Source organism: Siphateles boraxobius, unplaced genomic scaffold (assembly GCF_051911475.1).
Source record: "Siphateles boraxobius isolate OS27281-9 unplaced genomic scaffold, OSU_SipBor_1 21, whole genome shotgun sequence".
NCBI classification, from domain to species: Eukaryota; Metazoa; Chordata; class Actinopteri; order Cypriniformes; family Leuciscidae; genus Siphateles; species Siphateles boraxobius.
In genome coordinates, this window is record NW_027508822.1 from 2,307,430 (window position 1) to 2,328,283 (window position 20,854).

General features: G+C 41.2%; 2 protein-coding genes and 1 long non-coding RNA gene across 5 annotated transcripts in view; 1 reads left to right on the forward strand and 2 right to left on the reverse strand.

Annotated features, from left to right (window-relative positions):
- LOC143746128 (uncharacterized) overlaps window positions 1-20,854 on the forward strand; it is a 188,177-nt gene that overhangs the window by 72,898 nt on the left and 94,425 nt on the right. The window lies entirely within an intron of this gene.
- Window positions 1-20,854, reverse strand: part of LOC143746073 (uncharacterized) — a 326,821-nt gene that overhangs the window by 38,077 nt on the left and 267,890 nt on the right. The window lies entirely within an intron of this gene.
- The window catches only part of LOC143746129 (uncharacterized), a 78,357-nt gene continuing 68,758 nt past the window's right edge, over window positions 11,256-20,854 (reverse strand). Inside the window, exons 2-7 of one of the 3 annotated variants that reach the window (XR_013206441.1) lie at window positions 19,688-19,913; window positions 14,298-14,397; window positions 13,643-13,845; window positions 13,224-13,345; window positions 12,955-13,066; window positions 11,256-11,910 (exon numbers count right to left, since the gene is read on the reverse strand). This is a non-coding gene — a long non-coding RNA (uncharacterized LOC143746129). Of the gene's footprint in view, window positions 11,911-12,954; window positions 13,067-13,223; window positions 13,346-13,642; window positions 13,846-14,297; window positions 14,490-19,687; window positions 19,914-20,854 lie in introns of those variants that run through there. The other 2 variants (XR_013206440.1, XR_013206442.1) reach the window with 2 other exon arrangements.

Consider the following 20,854-nt stretch of genomic DNA (forward strand, 5'->3'; position numbering starts at 1 on the left):
TGTGTCTCTACAAGTTTCACACTGTCATAGTGGTTTTTCTGGGTATTGTGTATTTGGGTCGAGGAAATGGGTTGACATATCTTGTGGTAAAAGGTGTTTGCATGCACGTTGACAGAGACACATTTCAAACCCTGAACGGATGCTTGTGCAAACAGCGGTTGAATGGTCTGGTGTGTTCAAAGACCCCTTTCACCTGGTTTATCAGATGAGTCAAATAAATCACTCTTCAGAATCATCATGACACACAATATTCAATTCAAAAGATGTGTGTGTCTCATTTAAAGAAAGTCTGTAATAATGTCAAGGCAGATTCTTATTGAAATGAATGTATTTGAAGTGTATCAGAAGTGAAACTCGGTCATCATTTACTCTCCTTCATGTCATTCCAAACCTATATTACTTTACTTTCAAAATCTGCTTTTGTGTTTGACAGAGATATGAGGCATAAATATCCAACCCATTCTCACTCCCAAGGCGTCAACAACTGAAGCATGGTCAAGCGCCCTAGGCGTCACATAGCAAACGCCGAAGGCGCCCCTTGGAACTCCATTGCTTTCAATGGGAAACCTGTGGCGGCAATAACAGACGTGAGTTTTATCAGTAGGAAAATAGCGTTGAAGAAGTCTCATTCCGAACACATCGCGATGTTTGGCATCAGGTCACTTGTGCCAGATGTTGGTAAGTAGTCGTAAATACGCTGGCCAAATAATGTTTGCTATAATGTCTTTACTGTTTGTCGATATTAATCAGATTAGCTCTCTCATGTTCAGTCACTGCATTATATCTGTCATCTCCACGGAGGCTTTGCGTTTCATTTGTTTCTAATTCAAAACACATTACTAAACTAATGTGATTAAACACTGTCTGTCACGTGACGTGCTATAACTTAGGCCTAGACCTTCAATCAGTTAATCATATATGAAATATATATTCATATCAGGTTCAAAGTAGTAATTAGTACCAAAGTGGTATTTGTAGTAGAAGTGCAGTAAGCACAACAATTACAATGCTTTTACCACAGTATTTGCAGTTTTAATGTGTCATTTGTTTTAAATGCACAGTAAGCACAACACTTACCATGCTTTTACCTCAGTATTGGTAGTTTTATAGTAATATTTGTTGTAAATGGATATTAACCACAACACTTACCATGCTTTTACCTCAGAATTTGCAGTTTTAATGTGTCATTTGTTGTAAATGCACAGTATCCACAAAACTTACCATGCTTTTACCTCAGTATTGGTAGTTTTATAGTAATATTTGTTGTAAATGCATAGTAACCACAACACTTACCATGCTTTTAATGCCTAATAATTTAAAATCCAAAAATTGTAAGGTAAATCTGTAATTTTTCCTTTAAATAATCCTATATATTATACATAATGATATTTTATTTTCTACTTTTTCAGCTGAAAAGGCCAAAAGGGCCTTTCGGACTCAGTCAGGTCATTATTGTTTGAGAAGTAAACGGGAGACGAAAAGCTACAAAGGCAAATATTCACAATGGTATGTATGAGTTGGTTTTAACCCGTAATCAAACATTTTATCAATCATTTGTTGTTTCTTAAACCTTTTCTTACAAAACCCATAGCCCAATCAGTACAAACATAGTCTCAAAGCCTTAATAATTCACAAGATTTAACAAGTTTTCAAATTCATACGATGCTCATACATATTTGTATACTCGTACATAATCCTTCAGCTTTTACTCCTAGTGCTGTCATTGGCTACTGCCTCAATTCCTGTACATATTTATCGCAATATTTGCTAATCAGTTGCGGATGCCCCACACACTGTCAGAAAGTTTATATTAATTGCATTGTATTATTTAAAATTATTACAAATTGGACCCTGTCTGTTGATGTTCCAATGATACATGATGTCTCTCCACACCTCATGACCTACCTCTGTCTGTTTGCAAGAGTGGAAAAGCTAATCTGACTTTCCACACGACATCAGATACTCGATTATTTTGTCATGATCAGATCAGTTACACTGCTGATAACTCTCCCGTTTGCATGTAAATCGTGTTATTTTTGCTTGCTATTAATGACATACTTTTAATCATGCCCACATATCAGTAAACTTATTACATAAATGCATTTAACATTTAATTATCCAACCTCTTTACAGATAAATATCCCACAGTTATGGATAAACTCACAACATCATCATCAAGTCCTGTGCTGGGCACATTGGGCAACAAGTGTCCTCCAACGTATTCAATCCATGGACTAGTCTCCACATCTTCCCATGGGACACTGATATTCTTCAGGTGTTCGTGAAACATCTCCTGGTGGTGTCCACTTCATTACTGTCTTTGTGCGGTGTTGTTTGGGCATGTGTAGGATGTGTACTTGAGGTCTGCCTAATGCCTTTATCAAATAAGCGTCAGTGCTCATCAGGGGTTTTGGTAAAGGACATATTCATTGACATCCATTAGTTCTAGTCATGCAGCGACTTCATGATTTATAATAGTCAAATGTATATTTCTGCAAGTGTATATAGCAGGTGTTTGTCCGAACAATTGAAGATAGTGAGAGTGTTCAGGAAAACCTTTTGAAAATAATAAATATTTATGGAATTCTGTTTGGTGCTGAAAGAGTATTACAGAAATGAGACACCTGACAACTGGACATTATTCTGTGAGTTTGTTACCTTTACATTTAGATGGACTTAATGTCTTGCATTTAGCTTCATTAAACCTTTTATTACAGTGGTCACTATAGTAAATATCCACCATAATTGCATCTGTATCATTATATGCCTGGTTAAGGTAAATGTAATATACTCGTGAATGTATTTTATAGAAACATTTTCTTGCTGACATTTATATTCATTAACTATTTTAAGTTTCCTTTCATTTAGTTTCATTTAATAAAAGTGAACAATAATCACAAGGATATAAAACTAAAGTTGAGAATGTAAAATGTTGTGCTTAAGTTTCTGCCTATTTGTTCTTTAAAGGGAAGAAACAAATATATTTTCACATAACAAAGTTGAATCTCATTTCTTGGTTTGTGAAAAATATTACTTCATCATAGTGATTTTTTTATGTTACTGTACGTGTAACTGTAATAGTTTGCCTCTGTATCTGGCTATTTTTTGTATATAATTAACTGATATTTATACAGTTGTGCAGTACATTTGTCTTTAAACAGTTTGACATTAAATATTGGAATTCAGTATTTACAATCTAAATTGTGTGCATTCATTATGCTTTTGTTACATTTATTTGAATTCCAAGAGTTCAGATGGTGGAGAATGGCATAAAGAAGTGATTAAGTTTATACCTTTGATATACTATATATACACTGTAAATGTTAGAAACACTTTAGTACATGTAATTATCTTTAATTAAAATACTGCAAAACGATACTCGGTTACTAACGTAACCTCGGTTCTCTCTAGAGAGGGAACGAGTATTGCGTAAGTTTAGCTTACGCTACGGGAAAGATTCATCTTCTCGAGATACTGAAGCCAAAAAAAAATTATCCTTAATTTTGTATAACCTGTCAACGCAGTGCAGCAGCTAGCAGACCTAGAGCAGGCCATCTCGCGTGCTCATTGGCTGCCCTGCGGGCAACTGCTGCAGCCTACCAGTGCGCCCGGCGTGACGTCACGCCCAATGAAGGGCGCCCGCGCCTTTATAGCGTCACAGCCCACCAGATAGGCGTGGCTTAGCGTATAAAATAGGGGCTGTAGGCTGAATTCTCTGGTTTTTCGACGACTGAAGCGAAGTCGCTCGTGGCGTGAGCACGGCCGGTTACGCAATACTCGTTCCCTCTCTAGAGAGAACCGAGGTTACGTTAGTAACCGAGTATCGTTCTCTTACGAGAGGTTCTCTCGTATTGCGTAAGTTTAGCTTACGCTACGGGAACACTTTGTCAACGCCGTGCGCGCCAAGCATCCACATGAGACCCCGAGCTTAAGGGGAACCCCATAAGTGGAAAAAATAAGGTGGCCAGCCACGCGGGCCATCACTTGTACATAAGCACACATAGGGAATACAGAGCAGCGCGCCGGTCTGTATAGTCATATGGCACATACCCTACTTAGTGCAGCTCAACCAGGAGAGCTGAGTCATGAACGTGATCTGAGCAGGAGATCTGGGCAGAATACACCTCTTTTCAGACTGACAACAGTTTAGCCTGCAAGGCAGGAACTTCTAGGTTATAAAACCTGACAAAGGTAGACGGGGAGCTCCAGCCCGCCGCTACACATATGTCATGGATAGAAATTCCACTGGACCATGCCCACGACGAGGCCACACCTCTCGTGGAATGAGCCCTGATGCCCAGAGGGCATTGCAGGCCTTTTGACGCGTAAGCTGCCGCTATAGCGTCCACTATCCATCTGGACAGGCTCTGTTTCGAGGAGGCAAGCCCCTTGGCGCGCCCACCAAACGAAACGAAAAGCTGTTCCGAACGCCTGAAGGAGGCGGAGCGCGTAATGTAAACCCTCAGCGCTCTGACAGGGCAGAGGAGATTCACATCACTTTCGCTGTCAGATGCTGGCAGAGCTGACAGCGAAATAACTTGCGCTCTGAATGGAGTGCCCATCACTTTAGGGACATAACCATGTCTAGGTCTGAGGATGACTTTAGAGTCATTTGGTCCGAACTCAAGACACGACGCGCTGACAGTCAGCGCGTGCAGATCCCCTACACGTTTTACTGACGACAGTGCAGTCAGAAAAACGGCTTTTAGTGATAGATATTTCAACTCCACGGAGTCTAGTGGTTCAAATGGAAAAGCTTTCAGGGCCTCGAGGACCAGTGAAAGATCCCACATGGGAACCGACGGGGGGCGCGGCGGATTCCTCCTTCTAGCTCCTCTAAGGAAGCGGATGACCAACTCATGTCTTCCCAGTGACTGGCCGTGCGTCGATTCCGCGAATGCTGCTACGGCCGCCACGTAAACTTTGAGCGTGGATGGGGATCTTCCCTTATCCAACAGCTCTTGTAGGAAAGTGAGCAGATGCGCCACCCCGCATGTCCGCGGGTCCAGACCTCTGTCGGTGCACCATCCAGAGAACACCGACCATTTAGACGCGTAGAGCCTTCTCGTGGAAGGGGCTCTAGACTGCGTGATCGTGTTCATCACTCCTTCTGGCAGGGCAACGAGTACCCGTTGATCAACCATGCATGCAGAGACCAGCGCTCTGGATGGGGATGCCAGATCGTGCCGCGAGCTTGAGAGAGGAGATCTGCCCTCACCGGAATCGGCCACGGAGCTGTATGTGACAGCCGTGCCAGTTCCGGGAACCAAGTCTGATTCTCCCAACGCGGGGCTATGAGGAGCACCGAGTGGCGCGTTTCCCTGATCCTCTTGATCAACTGTGGCAACAGAGAGACCGGAGGGAAAGCATATAGCGGGAGGCTGGGCCAAACCTGGGCCAGCGCGTCCTCGTCCTTCGAGAAGAACATCGGGCATTGAGCGTTGTCTTTTGACGCAAACAGGTCGACTTCCGCTCTGCCGAATAGGCGCCACAGTTTCTGGACCGTTTGGGGGTGCAGGGACCATTCCCCTGGGGGAACATTGTCCCTGGACAGTCTGTCTGGGCCGTCGTTCAAATGGCCAGGCACATGCGCCGCCCTCAGCGAGCGCAGGTTCGTCTGTGACCAAATAAGGAGGCGTTCCGTCAGATTGCAGAGATTTCTGGATCTGACACCGCCCTGACGGTTTACATAGGATACCACAGATGTGTTGTCCGAGCGGACAAGAACATGCTGGTCCTGTATAAACGGGAGGAAGCACTTCAGCGCGTTCTCGACCGCTATCATTTCCAGACAGTTTATGTGAAAACCCTTCTCCTGGTCTGACCACTGGCCAAAGGCCGGTCTGCCCTCGAACAGCGCGCCCCAACCCGAGTTGGACGCGTCTGTCGAGATGACCTTCCGATAAGAGATGGTTCCCATCATTACTCCATGCTGGTACCAATCGGCCACTAACCAGGGCTGCAGAGCTGTTATGCAGGTCTGAGTCACTCTGATTTTCTGGCCGCCAGACACCCAGGCTCGGCGAGGCGCGCGAGCGTTCAACCAGCGTTGGAGCGGGCGCATGCGCAGTAGGCCCAGCTGGAGCACCGCTGCAGCTGATGCCATACAGCCCAACATCCTTTGAAATGTTTTCAAAGGGAGAAAGCTGCCCTTCTGGAAAGATGTGGCTAGGTGGCGAACACGGCGCGCGCGCTGTGTCGATAAACGAGCCGTCATGGTCACCGAGTCCAGTTCTATTCCTAAAAAGGAAATTGACTGGCTGGGCAGTAATGAGCTCTTGGTCCAGTTGACCGTGAGACCCAAGCTTTCCAGATGACTGAGAAGCACTGTTCTGTGAGATAGTAGTTATGTCTCTGACTGTGCCAATATCAGCCAATCGTCCAGATAGTTCATTATGCGCAGCCCCTGACTTCTCAGGGGGGCGAGCGCCGTGTCCATGCACTTTGTAAATGTACGGGGTGCTAGGGACAGGCCGAACGGCAGGACGGTGTATTGATATGCCTGACCGTCGAAGGCGAATCTCAAAAATTGCCTGTGACGGGGTACTATCTGAATCTGAAAATAGGCATCCTTCAGATCTAGAGAAATAAACCAGTCCCTCGGGCGAACGTGCGCGAGGATTTTTCTGGTCGTAAGCATTTTGAACGGTCTTTTTACAAGCACTTTGTTCGAATATCTCAGATCTAGGATAGGTCTGAAGGCTCCGTCCTTCTTGGGTACGAGAAAATATCGGCTGTAAAAGCCTGACTCGCTCAGAGAAGGCGGCACCTTTTCTATAGCCCCTTTGCACAGCAGCTTTGCTATTTCTGCGTGAAGTAGGTGTGCTACTTCCGCATTCACTATCGTCGCGGTCCGGGCTTGAAAGCGCGGAGGACAGCGAACGAATTGAAGTGCATAGCCCTGCTTTATTGTGCTCAACACCCATTCTGAAATCCCTGGGATAGTTTCCCACGCAGCTATGTGAGCCGCCAGGGGGCGAATGGCCTCCGGGTTCAGACCGCCGCCATTTGCGGGCTTGTGAAACTGAACCGGAGCCGAGAGCGCGGCGCGCGCGCTCTCGGTTCTGGGCAATGGCCGCTCGCTGACAGCCGAGACCGGCTGACTTATGTGAGATGTCCCGATCATAAGGGATGGGGAACATACTTTTGCCACACTTTGACGCGCGAGCAGCGCTCTGGGCGGGAGAGCTCTCTGTAAGCGTGAGCGCGCGCACGCGGGCACGAGACTTACAACTGTATCTGACGCCCCGATCATAGTAGATGGGGAGCGTTTTATTAACGCCCTGTGTTTCGTGATAACACTTAAACGCACAGGCGGGACCCGGGGGAAGGTTTGTGTTAGCAAGCGTGAGCGCTCTCTGGCGGGCACGAGACTTACGTTCATAAGCTTTTTTGATCGTGTAACAGAGCGGGCAGATAGTGGGCACAGACCTGTGGACACATTTCTTACATTCAACACTCGAGCGGCTTTTCTGCGCTTTATGAGAGTGTGCTCTGTGAGTGACACGGGATTTTGAGTGCTTATGTGTAGGGGTGAACACTGGGGCGTGGGCACATTCACTACACTTAAAACACTGACGGCGTGAGCCGGACCAGACGTTATACTCTTTTTGAGATTTCTCTGGGTCGCCGTGAAAACGGCGTTTGTGTGCAGGCGAGAGGGTGAATAAACCGGCTCGTTGGCTGCTAGTTGAACCACTGCAGTAGCCTGTTCGAAGGGGACTGACAGGGAAATGAACTTTGACGGCGGTCCGGCCGCAGCGGGACACGCGCGTCTTTTCTCTCCCGCTGTTAGGAGGGCTTCGCGTGCTCAGACTTCAGCGTGAGCCTTTGCCGAGGCCCTCTGGGGGGCGGAGGTCTGCGATGGCTGTCTGAGCGCGATCTAGGGCGGCCGCCCTGACGTCGCTGCGAAGGCTGATGCTGAGGCTGTGCTGGACGCTGGGTGCTGGTTCGCACAGGAGGCTGGCTTTGTCTCTCGCGAGAGCGGCCTGTGGCGGAACTCGAGCGTCGCGGCAGGAAGAGGTTCATGGCCTGCGTGGTCTTTTGCACCATAGAGAAGCGGTCAACAATCCCGTTCACCGCTGGGCCGAAGAGACCAGTGGGGGAAAGCGGCGCGTTCAGAAAGGTGGCTCGCTCAGTTTCCCTCATATCCGCGAGCGTTAACCAGAGGTGCCTCTCCGTCACGGTTAACGCGGCCATGGCTCGTCCGATGGCCTGGGCTGCAGCTTTGGTGGCGCGGAGAGAAAGATCCGTCGCGCTTCTCAAATCCGTAACCGCAGCTGGGTCCCGGCCCTTCTCATCCCATTCACGGAGGAGGTCGGCTTGCAGGATCTGAAGCACAGCCATCGAGTGTAGAGCAGACGCGGCCTGGCCGGAGGCGGCATAAGCGCGGCCGACCAAGGCGGAAGTGGCTCTGCAGGCTTTAGACGGGAGGGCTGACCGTGACCGCCATCTCGCGGAGGGCGGGCAAAGGTGCGCTGCGACCGCCTCTTCCACAGGGGGAATCGCTGTGTACCCTTTCTCGGCGGCGCCGTCCACTCGGGAGAGCGACGCGGAGGCCTGTGACTGAAGTCTAGCCGAAAAAGGCGAATTCCACGACTTCGTCAGCTCCGCATGAAGTTCCGGCAGGAATGGAGCGGGCCTGGTTTCTGAAACTGCGCGGCGGCGACTTTGAAGGAAGCAGCCGTCGAGCCTGTTCGGCGCGGGTTCCTTCGGCAGCGACCACTCGAGCCCGAGACGGTCGACAGCTTGCGTCAGCAGGCGCATAAGTTCCGCGTCAGCTCCAGCGCGGGTACGGGCGGATTCCTGGATTGACGAGGAGGCGGAGTGAAGCGACCATTCCTCGCTGTCTGATGCCAGGATAGAGCAGCAGTCTTTTGTGGCGTGTCCCACGGACTCATCCTCCGAAGTGACGGCAGTGAGGCTCGCAAGCGGCAGCTGCGCGTCAGTGAGGAGAGGTGGGGAAGGCGAGAGCGAGGCTCGAGGGAGGTTCTCCGGCGAGCGCGTCGCTGTGGCCACAGGTTCCGGCTGTCTCAGGGAACGGCGCTTCTTTCTGCGCGGTCCCACAGGAGGCGGAGTGACTGCTGTGGTGTTGAACGCTTCGAGTCGAGCCCGCAGGGTCGACAGCGGAAGCTCCTCACAGAGCTCGCAGCCCCCGGACGCGAGGGCGAGCTCTGCGTGTTCCAGGCCCAGGCAGAGAGCGCAGATCAGGTGGCGGTCTCCGGCGCTGAGCGGGGCTTTACACGAGCCGCAGGAAGTGCGAGGCATCTTTAAAAAGACGCTCGCTGCTCTTTTAGAATGATTTGCAAAAAAGGATACGTCGCCGGATAGCGTAGCTCGCACGGATGGCTGAAGGTGGCGAAGACGGCCGGCTTCCTCAGCGCTGTCCTAAGCTGGCTGTTCGCTGTTCGACGGCGGCGGTGGCTTCTCTCAAATCCAGCGATGCGAAGAGCTCGCTGAAGAGTCGAAAAATCAGAGAATTCAGCCTACAGCCCCTATTTTATACGCTAAGCCTCGCCTATCTGGTGGGCTGTGACGCTATAAAGGCGCGGGCGCCCTTCATTGGGCGTGACGTCACGCCGGGCGCACTGGTAGGCTGCAGCAGTTGCCCGCAGGGCAGCCAATGAGCACGCGAGATGGCCTGCTCTAGGTCTGCTAGCTGCTGCACTGCGTTGACAAGTTATACAAAATTAAGGATAATTTTTTTTTGGCTTCAGTATCTCGAGAAGATGAATCTTTCCCGTAGCGTAAGCTAAACTTACGCAATACGAGAGAACCTCTCGTAAGAGAACTACTCCTGCTGTAGGCCATTGCTTTGAGAAAAAAAAGTTTATCTTTCAAATGTATTTATGCACGAGTCAAATAATCAAAAAAACTAATTTGTGTCATTGATCGTGTGAACTCGATTTTGGATGGTAAGCACACACGGGAGTCTTTTGTTTTTAAATGTGAGTTTTATTATTTAATTAGAAGGAATACATATTTAACAGGCCAAATATTAAATCTATCCCTGCAGCCGGAACCAGAAGAGATCTGTCATCATTTACCATAAATGGGCAAGTGTGACGCATCTGTTCAGCTGGGTTGTCATTGGCTGTGACTTTATCGCAGAACTTGCTGTGATTGGACTATCTTTTAACCCATATAAAACGGCGCTTCATGTTACAAAGTATGTTTTGGTGTTATTATCACGTTAGTTATACAATAAGTTAACTATAAAATGTCTCTATGTTGTGAGAAATTACTCCTTTATCGAGATTCCAACCCTAACCCTTAGCATTTCTGCACATCTCAATGAACTACAGCACCACGTTCCCTGTTGCATTGATAGAATGACAGAGATTTGTGGGTAATGTAGTTTAAAACGCTAAGCAATGAAACAATACATTTTAAATAAATAATATATTTAATGGACAACTGAATATCTAAATGTTCATTGTGCAAACCTTTATGACATAAACTGCCTTTATGACAGACTGAAATGTGATATTTTACTGTGAGCACTTTTAAAAAACCTTCATACCAGCTTTCCATATATGTCTGAAAACTGTGCCCAACATTATGTAGTAAACATAGCATAAGCATTTGTCCTGCCGATTTTCTCTTTGATACACTAACAGACTTTAAGTTACACCCATTTGAAATGTGTATTTGTTTGCTCTTCCGGGGGCCGTTGCTGGGTCCTTGCTGGGCTGTTGCTGGGTCGTTGCTGGGCCCCTGAGGGTGAAAGGGCAGTGCAATCTACACACATCTATTCTCCTCATCATGGACAACAACTTTGTTTAGTCACATTTAAATGCCAGACTATTTTATCTTTTCCCCCCTTTTCTATTCTAACATCATGCTTGTATTAGGTTTTGATGGGTATTGTGAGACCATCTGATATGGAAATATTTTAAAGAAATGTAATATATAACAATAATAATACTTAATATGTATTTACTTTTTTTGTATGAATACCAACAAATATAATGGATGAACCTGCAACAACTTGTCATTATCCAATTTCCAGTGTTGGCAGTAAACAAAAATCTATTTATATATTTACACTTTACTATTACACAAGGATAATGCACTATTTAGTACAACAACAAAGAAACAGTGCCAACATTTCTATTTCACCCCCTCTGATTGCTTCTTCTATGCCTGACATCAGTAATATCTATGCAGTAGATGTACTAGAATGATCAACATGGATCATCTTCAATTATGATTGAAGTGTTTGTAGTAATATAACCCACTGTAGCCTCTTGTTATTCACACACATTCTCTTTATTTCACTGAAAACTGGCATACTTCTCACAACATGCAAGTATGTGCAACTTTTAGTGCATTGTTGTCCCAAATATCATTAACTAGATCAAAAATGTTTATGTCCTATTTTTAAATTATGAACTAAACTCATAAGAAATTAAAATTTCTCAAATTAAATATTACATTTACTGTACCAAACACCACTTTCAATACACAATATTCACCATATTTTATTACACAATACTTTATTGGAGGACACACCATAAAGTTGATAAAGTAGCATAAAGACAAATGAGATTCAAGATAAATAAAAATGTGTCTTCAAAAATACATTAACATCACATTAATCCATTCACAGCTGCTGAAGCCACACAAATGAGTGCCGGAGAATCATATTCAGTCACCTATGATACAGAAAACAGATTTGATATTGTGTTGGAAAATAATGATTCATTATCACAGCTAAACTGGTTTCTGATTCTTCCCTGTACGTCTCTATCGTGTTCATGTTCTTCTTCCTCATCTAAACAGTTTGTTCAGTTGTGCCCTACAGTACAAATGATGAACAGAAGATGTGATCACTGATGTGGTGTAGCTTTTTCTCAACCAGAGGAAGAAGTCTCAACATCCCATCGTCAGGCGTTCTCCAGTCCTGGTCTGAAAGTAAAACAAAAAACAAAAACAATTCAAATTAAGTTTTTTAATGAACAGTCAGGTCAGCTTATATTCTGCGTTATTTAAAGCAGTGATGGGCTACTCTGGCCCTCAGCGTCCACTGTCCTGCAGATTTAGCTCCAACCTCAAACCCTCCTGCCGATTGTCTATAACTTAAGTAAACCTGAAGACTTTGGTTAAAATGTTCAGATGTGCTCAATTAGGGTTGGATGTAAACTCTCCACCTCAAAAAGGAGAATGCAAAATGGCCTGAGTTGCCTGTTTCTTATTTAAATTTACAAAGCAGCAGTCAGTACATTATATTATACACATTGAAGTATTATATATATATATATATATATATATATATATATATATATATATATATATATATATAAAATTGCAGCACAAACAGGTGAAACTCGAAAAATTTGGTTATCGTGCAAAAGTTCATTTATTTCAGTAATTCAACTTAAAAGGTGAAACTAATATATTCTATAGACTCATTCATTACATGCAAAGTGAGATATTTCAAGCCTTTGTTTGTTATCATTTGGATGATTATAGCTTGCATCTATAAAAACACCAGTCAAAATTAAATATTGTGAAAAGTTTTTCATAGCTGTAAGCCATAATCATCCAAATTATAACAAATAAAGGCTTGAAATATCTCACTTTGCATGTAATGAATGAGTCTATATAATATATTAGTTTCACCGTTTAAGTTGAATTTTCTGATATAAAGGAACTTTTGCACGATATTCTTAATTTTTCGAGTTTCACCTGTAATATAAGCTAAGTATTGAAAAAAAAAAAAAGTTTTACCCATATCAACAGCAACCTGTTTTAAAAGATCTTTAAGAAAGGCATGGTCTCTTTTGAGCCTTTGCCAGTGATGCTTGATTTCCTTCAAGACAACATACTCTTCTGTCACTTGTTTCAAGAGCTTCACTTGGTCAAAAACCAGGTGATAACCTGTACAATGTAAAATTGTCAACATGAAATGATGTACTACATATTACAGCATTGTTTCAATACAAGACATACCAATGGCCACGCGCACCTTTCTGTCTTTGGGCACCGGATGTTCCTTCCTCACCGAAACAAAGGATTCATTCGATTAGCTTGCGTTGATATAAGGACTGGTCTTCCTTCTCTGCTGTAAAACAAAAAAAGTCTCTACTTACTCTATGTGCAATTACTATTGTTCTTAAAACATATAAATTAAGACAGTTATAAATTAGTTATTTTACCATATGATTCAGGAGAGAGCATTAGATGAGTAAATACTGATTGAAATATTGTATAAACTTTACCTGGGAAGGGCTGATCACGGCAAGATTCACTGAGACTCACTAGTTGCTCTTGTGAGGGTCGGCTCTTAAAAGAGCTGTTGAGTTTGATGTTGTAGAGATCTTAAAAAAAGGACTAAGTAATCCTGCAAGACAGAAAGGAAGGTAATTTTATTACATTACATGCAAGTAGAAAGTTTATATATAACAGTAGGATTTTTCTGTATAGAGTGTTGCATAATTAAATGTTAAATGCATTTATGTAATAAGTTTACTGATATGTGGGCATGATTAAAAGTATGTCATTAATAGCAAGCAATAATCATATGAATTGTTTAAAAATAACAGGATTTACATGCAAACGGGACAGTTATCAGCAGTGTAACTGATCTGATCATGACAAAATAATCGAGTATCTGATGTTGTGTGACAAGTCATATTACCTTTTCCACTCTTGCAAACAGAGGATTGGGTGGTGATGGCGCAGTGGATAAGACGCATGCCTTCGGTGTGAGAGACATGGGTTCGAATCCACTGTGAGACACCAATGTGTCCCTGAGCAAGACACTTAACCCCTAGTTGCTCCAGAGGCGTGCGACCTCTGACATATATAGCAATTGTAAGTCGCTTTGGATAATAGCGTCAGCTAAATGAATAAATGTAAATGAGAGGAAGGTTATGAGGTGTGGAGAGACATCATATATCATTGGAATATGAACAGACAGGGTCCAATTTGTAATAATTTGAACTAATACAATGCAATTAATATAAACTTTCTGACAGTGTGTGGGACATCCAACTAGCCCCCAAGAAGGGGCGGAACTGATTTGCAAATATCGCGATAAACATGTACAGGAATTGAGGCAGTAGCCAATGACAGCAGTGGGAGTAAAAGCTGCAGGATTATGCAGGAGTATACAAAGATGTACGAGGATTGTATGAATTTGAGACCTTGTTAAATTATTAAATTGTATAATTATTAAGACTTAGAGACTATGTGTGTACTGATTGGGCTATGGGTTTTGTAAGAAAAAGTTTAAGAAACAACAAATGCTTGATAAAAGGTTTGATTACAGGTTTAAACCAACACATACATACCATTGTGAATATTTGCCTTTGCAGGTTTTCGTCTCCCGTTTACTTCTCCTCAAACAATAATGAGCTGACTGAGTCCGAAAGGCCCTTTTGGTCTTTTCAGCTGAAAAAAGAGAAAATAAAATATCATTATGTATAATATATAGGATTATTTAAAGGAAAAATTACAGATTTACCTTACAATTTTTGGATTTTAAATTATTAGGCATTAAAAGCATGGTAAGTGTTGTGGTTACTATGCATTTACAACAAATATTACTATAAAACTACCAATACTGAGGTAAAAGCATGGTAAGTGTTGTGGTTACTATGCATTTAACACAAATATTACTATAATACTACCAATACTGAGGTAAAAGCATGGTAAGTGTTGTGGTTACTATGCATTTACAACAAATATTACTATAAAACTACCAATACTGAGGTAAAAGCATGGTAAGTTTTGTGGTTGGTGTGCATTTACAACAAATGACACATTACAGCTGCAAATAGTGTGATAAAAGCATGGTAAGTGTTGTGGTTACTTAACGCATTCTCATCCTTTGGCGTCATATGTGACGCCATATGACAAAACGGCGAAATACTACGCACATGGCACCCTTTATCGTCAATATAACACGCACTGTGATGGGTAGGTTTAGGTGTGGGGTAGGGTCTGCGTCTCATATTCACGCTAAAGGATGCCAGTCAACTTTATGACGCCTTGGGTTCGCGTGTTATATTCACGCTAAAGGGTGCCATGTGCGTAGTATTTCGCCGTTTTTTCATATGGCGTCACATATGCCGCCAAAGGATGAGAACGGGCTCGGTTACTATGCATTTACAACAAATATTACTTTAAAACTACCAATACTGAGGTAAAACATGGTAAGTTTTCTGGTTACTGTGCATTTACAACAAATGACACATTAAAACTGCAAATAATGTGGTAAAAGTACACTGTAAAAAAAAATCCTAATTTTACAGAAAATAACTGTGATTTTTTGATGAGCATTTTCTTTAATTTTAAATTATACTCAAAACACTGTAAAATTACAAATAATATCTGTAAAATAAAAATGCAGCTGTTATTTTAGGTATTGTGACATTAATGACAAATTACAGTAATTCACATTTTTTATACAGAAAATTGATTGTATTTTTTATACAGTATATTTTCTGTTTTCTTAAATTACATAAAAATGTATGTAAAATTACAAATATAATCTGTAATTTAACAGAAACATAACAGTTAAATGATAAAATGGTCAAATGACTGTCAGCTCCCCAAAAAACTGTAAAACATCCTAAATTAAATAAACTGAAAAACACTGTTATTTTACAGGTATTTCCTGAATAATCACGATCATATACCTTCATTGTAAAAAAAAATCGTAAAAAAATGGTCAAATGACTTGCAGCTACGGCTGCCAAACAAAAACCATAAAATTAAAGTAAAATATGCTAATTTAAAGAAACCGAAAAAACACTGTTATTTTACAGGTATTTCCTGCATTATTATGATCAAATACCTTCATTGTAAAAAAAATCCTAAAAAAAAGGGTCAAATGACTGGCAGCTACGGCTGCCAAACAAAAACCATAAAATTAAAGTAAAATATTCTAATTTAAATAAAGTGTAAAAAACTTTAAAATAAATTTGATGTCACCATGATTGGGATCAGTGTCTGCTTTAGTGGGGTTCATGACCCTTGACATTTAACTTATGCTTTACTCTGGCTATTTTAACTGTGTCTTTGATACACGTTTGTCATAAATGCTGGAGAAAATATCTTGATCATTAATTGATGATGTTATAGTCATCATATGATGATCTGATTCACTGATATGACAGTCGAATCTCTGTATATGATGGCTTAGAATTATAGGGTATGTAGGTGGAATTTAGCTTCATACAAAGTCTTTAATTAATGTCATAATTTTTCACATGACCCTTGAATATTGTGGTATCAGTATTACAACAACCTGCATTTGAAAAAAATATATATACTACACAAAAAAAGTTTTGTTGTTTTTTTAGTTGTATAGAGACATCAAGAATCAACATATGAATCTCAACAATGATGACAACCAAAAAAGTTTTTTTTTCATTGTCACTATTGTTGTGTTTCATACGCTGATTCTTGATCTCTGAGTGAGTCTATATTAGGGCTGCACGATTAATCGCACGATATTGTTATGCACATCTAATCAGTAAAGCCGGTTCCTTGATTAGTAGTAAATCACCTTCACCTGCTTTCAGATGGAGCAGTATTTACTACAAAGAGCCGTAGTTAACTGACAAGCTGAGCCAAATCGCGTTAAAATTAGGGCTGCACGATTAATCGCACGATATTGTTATGCGCATCTCGTCAGTAAAGCCGGTTCCTTGATTAGTAGTAAATCGCCTTCACCTGCTTTCAGATGGAGCGGCATTTACTACAAAGAGCCGTAGTTAACTGACAAGCTGAGCCAAATCGCGTTAAAATCGAGGACATAACGCCAACGATATTTAATGCGATATGGCTCAGCTTGTCAGTTAACTACGGCTCTTTGTATTCAGCAAAAACTCAGTGTTAAATTAACACACCTGGGAGTGTATATGAGTCCACACTCAAGAGTGTTAAAGTTAATGAGATATTTAAGTGATTAATTGAGTGATGATTGAGCATTATTGAAGACACCTGAAGCAGAATCACTGAAGGAGAAAACCGGAATTTCAGGTCACCATTATGGAGATGAGTGGTTGCTTTAGTTGGGGTCTTGACCCTTATATAATTAAATTTAGATTTTGTTTGGCTGATGTATCTGAGTTATAACTGCCAAATGAACAAAGAAAAAAAGTGATCTGATGGTGTAGGTTATATTGTGACAGTCATTATTTGAACTTTACGATTTTGATTTATGTTGTTGGTTACAGCATAACTGAGATTCTGCATAAATATTCAGAATTTGAGATATAATATAAAGGAGTTCTTAAAAGTTGTAAAAAAAAAAAAAATCTTTCTTTTAGGCACACACAGATATCAAGATTCAGTCAATGCATCTCAACAATGGTGACGAGCAGAATATTCAATTAGGAAAAGTAAATTACATAGACAATTCAGATCATAATTTATTCATACCGCAATGCACGATGGGAGCCATTAATGAGTTGTGATTGGTGGCAACAAGGATTATTATTGTCACCACGGTTAAGATTCACAGGCTGATTATTGATGTCTGTGTTTCTAAATAAATGCATTTGAAAGTGATTTGATCAGGACAAAATTTATTAAATGTTTTGGATTATAAGAAAAATACAATTATCATATGCTGTATAACCAATAAACTGTTGCTATCGAGTTAAACCAGATCATCTGAATGAGTTTCATTTTTCAGATCACAGCATGATTATGTCAAAACTAAACCAACACTATCAAATCACACTTATCTTTGTTCATTTGACTGTAATAAATCAATAACAGCCGACAAACAAATTTAAACTTGTAATATAAGGATCAAGAGCCCAACTAAAGCAAACACTTATCGCCATAACGGTGGCTTACAATTTTAGATTTTCTCCTTCAGTGATTCTGCTTGTTATCATCAGGTGTCTTCAATAATGCTCAATGATCACTAAATTAATCACTTAATTATCTGATTAACTTTAACACTCTTGAGTGTTAATTTAACACTCATATCTGCATCATATCGTCCATCTGAAAGCAGGTGAAGGCGATTTACTACTAATCAAGGAACCGGCTTTACTGATTAGATGCGCATAACAACATCGTGCGATTAATCGTGCAGCCCTAGTCTGTATGATCCTGTCAAATATTTTCTGTATAATGACATCGTAAAATCTGAGTATCACAGCACTGTAGAATGTTTTATAGAAGCCTTGTCATGCAAAATGAATTATTAATATTTAATGACATAATCAGATATTATACTTCAGATGGTATCAATGGAGCCAGACTCTACATGATGACTATTCTCACTACAACCTGACCAACATTATCTTATCAAAGTTTCTCTTAGAATCTTACCATAACAAATATGCATTGGAAACACACAGTTAATGCAGCCAGAGAAACAATAAAGTTCAACACTAAAAGTTCCAGAACCCAACTAAAGTAAATACTCATCTCCATCATGGTGACATCAAACTTTATTCTTTTCAATAAAGCTTCAACTTCTAAACCTCTGTTAATTCTCATTAATAATGTTAGTATGAAAGAAATAAAGTCTGGATTGTAATAAGTGAAGATGCTGCGATCCTGAGAGATCTGGTAGTGTTTAATGTTCTGTTGGGGTTTAAAGTGTTTCTGTATGGTGTGTTTCGTGTGTCACCATTGTGTTGAAGAGTAGAGCCTGAGCTTCAGTCCAGGATGAGCATGCAAACACTGTTGAAATGCTGCATGTTTCTTTATTTAAGTGACAGTAAATGTGTAGTTGCTGATGTAGTGATGTATATAGTCAAAGCAAATCATGCATGTAATTAACTGCATGTTTTTCAGTAAATAAATGTGAAATAACTGTTTTAACTGAGTGTTTTAACTGTGTGTTTCTGTTAAAAAAGATTAATGAAGATTTCTGTAAAAGTATTTTGCACTTATTTAAATTAGGATATTTTACATTAATTTTATGGTTTTTGTATGGCAGTCGTTGCTGACAGTCATTTGATTGTTTTTTTATGGGCTTTTTTTACAATGAAGGTGTTTGATCGTAATAATTCAGGAAATAGTTGTAAAATAACAGTGTTTTTCTGTAAAAAAAATTAAGGAAAATTTCTGTAAAAGTTTTTTGCATTTCATTTAAATTACGATATTTTACTTTATTTTTACGGTTTTTGTTTGGCAGCCGCAGCTGCCAGTCATTGACCGTTTTTTTACGATTTTTTTTTTTTACAGTGTATGGTAGGTGTTATGGTTACTGTGCATTTACAACAAATATTACTTTAAAACTACCAATACGGGGGTAAAAGCATGGTAAGTGTTGTGGTTACTGTGCACTTACAACAAATGACACATTAAAACTGCAAATACTGTGGTAAAAGCATGGTAAGTGTTGTGGTTACTGTCCTTTTACTATAAGCTACCTATCACAGTAAAACTAAGGTTACTGTGGTAAGAGCATGGTTTTTACTGCGCTTCTACTACAATTACTACTTTGAACCTGATATGAATATACATCATATATTATTAACTGATTAAAGGTCTAGGCCTATAGCACGTCACGTGACAGACAGTGTTTAATCACGTTAGTTTTGCATTGTGTTTTGAATTAGAAACCAATGAAACGCAAAGCCTCCGTGGAGATGACAGATATAATGCAGTGACTGAACATGAGAGAGCTAATCTGATTAATATCGACAAACAGAAAAGACATTATAACAAACATTATTTGGACAGCGTATTTACGACTACTTACCAACATCTGGCACACGTGACCTGATGCCAAACATCGCGATGTGTTCGAAGTGAGACTTCTTCAGCGCTATTTCCTACTGATAAAACTCACGTCTGTTATTGACGCCACAGGTTTCCCATTGAAAGCAATGGAGTTCCTAATGCGTCAGAAAAGTGACGCCAAGGGGCGCCTTTGGTGTCTGCTGTGTGACGCCTCGGGCGCTTGACCATGCTTCAGTTGTTGACGCCTTGGGAGTGAGAATGGGTTGGTTATTATCAATGAAGCTGACTGCACAATGAATCTTTCATAATATATACATTTTGTTTGTTATAATTAGAGGATTTGCCAGCATACAGAATTCAGCTCTGAACAAAAAGTATGTTTTGAGCGGTAAGTGGAGTCTATCTTAAATGCTTCTGATTTGCCATTGCGCTCAAGAAATCAACACATATGTCTGTGATTGGCTACATCGCTCAACGCTGCAAATATGTTATAAAACAAAACTCTGGCCTGTAAATCATTTGTATTTTGTTTTAGTTGTTCTTGTTGCTTTTCTGCAACAGATATTTCTAGTTTGCGGGAGTCCCACGAATCGTTTTATTCTCCCGGAACCCACACATACAGAGTGGGTGCATTACAGCCCGCGCCCGCGCTCGGCCATCAAATCTAGTCCCGCGCCGCACTATTTTGTGTTGGGAGTGCACGTCTCTAGATCAAAGGCCCGGCCCGAGGATAGTGATGGGAAACATCGGCCCGACCTCGGGCTCGGGCAGAGAATCTAAGGCACAGGAGGCATCTATCTAGGTGAACCGAATGCGAACAATGGTGTAATGATTCAGTTCGACTGCCAAGACAAGACGATGCTCACTCGACTGGCCAATAGGAACGTTCCAATAGGAAAAAAAGAACGTGGCCCCGCCCATGACACAATTTTCACAGTGAAAGCAAAATCCTGACACGAGAGCAAAAAATTGCATCGAGAGCAAAGAAAAGCGGTTTGAGAGAAACATTTTTTTTTTTGAGAAAATGTTTTCACACTGATAGCAAAACATATATATTTGGGATTTTTTTTTAAAGTATTTTGAGAGAGATTTTTTTTCTCAGAAATAATTTTAAAAATTTCAAATTTATATTTTTAAATACTTTCTCTCAGAACTTTTTTTAGTCTCAAATATTATTTTTTGCTAT